This window comes from Frankliniella occidentalis, unplaced genomic scaffold, assembly GCF_000697945.3.
Source record: "Frankliniella occidentalis isolate FOCC.00 unplaced genomic scaffold, Focc_3.1 Scaffold140, whole genome shotgun sequence".
Taxonomy (NCBI): Eukaryota; Metazoa; Arthropoda; class Insecta; order Thysanoptera; family Thripidae; genus Frankliniella; species Frankliniella occidentalis.
Window position 1 is genome coordinate 303,003 of NW_026267267.1, and position 3,301 is coordinate 306,303.

Here is a 3,301-nt window from a genome sequence, read left to right on the forward strand (position 1 = left end):
AAAAGAACTTCCAATATTATTTCACTTACATATGTCACATGACTTATAATGATTTTGTATTTTCTTCAAATTAACATTTAGAGTTGTAGGATTTTGACCAATAAAAGAAACGATATCATGCAACAACTACCGTAGTGAACTTTTACAACCGCTAATTACTTTCTGGGTGTCCCACCCTACACCGGGGTGCAAAGCGGATATACTCAGTAACTTGCTGGTTATAGTAGATAGGTACTTGTGCATAGTCAGTTACAATATTGTACTATCATAAATCGGTTAGAAGCACACAAGCGTCCTGTGCCAGTTACAATACTTCCCCGCAAGACATTTTCAGAATGGACGACGAACGACCTCTTGCGCGACGCCCGCCCCCGCCCCGCACTACGGCGCTCTGGGCGGGCCGCCGTTTTCACAGAGCCGCTTGGCGGGTTGGCCTACCCAGCGCGTAGCAGGCGCGCTACCAGATGCATGCCGTTGCCTCGTGAGAAGGAGACGGCCATTCGCGGGGACACCTTGAGAAATGTGTACGTGGTGCCAGTGAAAACGGAGAGCCGCCACCGAGCATCGGGTTGTGGTGGAGTTGTGATGCTGAAGAACCCCCCACCACCCCGTTGCCTATCCCCGCTCCCGCTCGCCTCCCTGTCTCCGCCACACCCGCCCCGCCCCGTTCCTCGGGGAGCCCCTCCAGACCCCGCGCCTGCATCCTCAGCACACCCCCGCGATCGATATCGTAAAGAAGGGGCGAGGATCTGACTCTCCGCCACGCCCCTCCCCCGCGCTCGGTACGGCAGTAAGGCCCCGTCCCTGTGCGCCGCGTAACGCCGCGGACTACAATCATCAAAAAGGCCCGCGGTTCATTGTGTTCACGACGGCATCGGTCGTGCAACGACGCCCGTGCCGGCGCGCCGCTCGCGACGGTGACGACGCGAGCAGGACGCGTGCACCTCCCCGCTACGGACTGGACCCGGGGGGTAGGGCAGGGCGGCCGGCTTGCGGCGGCTGGCGGTCAGTGGCCGATGCATATTTCAGCCGAGCGCAAACAGTCCTGGGCGGCACTGAGAGCCTGAGAGAAGAGCCCCCCTCCCGCCCCTCGCTCTGCCCTGTCGCTTTCGGAATGCCGCCCCAGCCCAGCCTCCCCGTCTTGAATGCCCCGCCACGCCCCGCCACCCCCTCCTCCGCTCCGGCTGGAGCTAACCCCACACCCCCTTCCCTCGCTCTCTCTCTCTCTCACTCCTTCTCTTGCTCGCCGTCCCCCGGACGACGTTTTCGTCTCGAGTGAGAGAGAAAGGGGAGGGGGCGTCGCCGGGCATAGCACTGCGTAGCAGGACGCTATCGCCGCAGCCATCTTGTTCCGTGTCTTTGCCGGCGCTGCTCCGCACCGCTCCTGCCCTCTCGCTCTCCCTCTCTGTTTCTTTTTATCCCTCTCTCCTTCTTGCCTATCTTTGTCTCTGTCTGTCCCCCATTCTCTCTCTCTCTATCACCGTGTCCTTCTCGTTCTCGGGGTGGGACTCTCGGACTTCCCTCTGAAAGCTTTCAAGAAGGCGACGTTAGGCAAAGCTTGGCTAAGCCCCCTGCGCACGAGCGCGCGCGCGCACACACACACATACTCACACGAACACACGCGGTCATACTGGCGCGAAGGCACTCGGCCATGAAATTCCCTCGGCACCCTTACACGCTTGTTAGCATAACTTTAGGAATGACAAGCCACCATGCTAATGCCGAGTGATTATTTAATATTTATACCGCATGGCATTAGCGCCCGTTAGCGGCCGTCCGTTTCCATTTTCCGCGTGTGGTCGGAGTGGAGGCAGAGTGCTTGCTAGGCGAGGCATTTCGGGGATTCCCGCCACCCGGGTGCGCATATCAATTTTTTGTAAACATGAGAAATGAGGCGGTGATGAGAAGCAAGCAAGCACCGCCCACTTGGTGCCAATATGAAGGCCACTTTCATTTTGCGAAGAAAAGTAGAGATTTTTTTTCAGCAGTGTGCATGGGCGCGTTGTGACTCCATCTCGTATCGACTGCTCTACTGGTAATGAGAGGAGTCGGCTGAGGAGGAAGGGCTTTGCCATCGTGCCGCACATCGCGTGTTTTAATTGTGGCGTTTCACATTAAGATTAAAAGGTGTGAGGTGGGCTGCCCGCGAGAAAAATATGCCCGCGAGTCGTGCTGTTGGTCGTAGGCCCCGTGTGCCGGGGTGGCCGTGGCACGCACGGGCCACCGCGACATTGGCGAGTGCCGCTCCAAGCAACCGGACCGGGGCCGCAGCGGCCAGCCCGGGGGGTAGGCCACAGCTCGACGGCCGTGCGCGCCGGTTGCCTACCTGGCTGCGCGCCAGGCGCCGTTGGCAGGCAGGCTCCACGCGCCCCGCCCAACCGTCGCTACGTGTTTTAATTTGCCGGTGAATTATTTTTGGGAAAATTCTTTGTGAATTGTTTTAAATATCCTTGTTTCCTGATAAGTTTATAATTTTTTCGAATTCTTCTGGAAATATTTCAACGGTTTTCAAGGTTTTTTTTTAAAAGGTTCGGGACTTAAAAACCCGCACTCATGACCCGCCCCCACGGCCCTGCTCGCCAAACAGAAGGTGAAGGACATCAATTTCCCCCGGGCCCCCGCCTCCGTGTGGCACTCCGTGGCATGTCGCTGGACGCGCTCATAACGCGCGGGCGAGCGCGCCGGCCGGCCGGCCGGCCCCAGAGTATGAAATAATGAAATGCAAGTGCAGGGGAAAAGAATTAAAATCACTCATGAATAAAACATGTCGGCTGGGAACTCTATTCGGAAGTTGGCACTACTGGCGCGGGGGGCGCGGGGGAGGGGGGGGGGCGCCCTGTGGCAGAAAAATAAACAGTATTCGAGGGGCGCGATTACCTTAGTGGGCTAATGGAGTCGGCCCAGCCCGGCCCGGCGGCGCCACGGCCACCAGGGTGACAACCACCGGCCACTCCAGTGGGGGATTAGCACTTCATTCGTCTCCAGCGGATACCAGCAGGGCCAGCAGGGCCGCGGGCTGAAACCTACCAGAGGCGAGCTCTACTGAGAGCAACGCACGAGAACGGCATTTGTGTACGTACCTTTACCCTTTCTACTATAATATGGTTGTCCTCCTGATCGGCGAGTTTGTTGACACTCGAGAGTGCCGAGGACAACGAGGCACAGCGAGCCGCCCGCTATAAATAAGCGGTTTTCCTCGGAATCTTTTTTTTTTCTTTTTTTTTCAAGTAAACCGTAACTACGATACATAAATTCTTGCCGGTCTGCCGGGCCCAGGCCCTCCTGTGTGAACCAGTCAGAC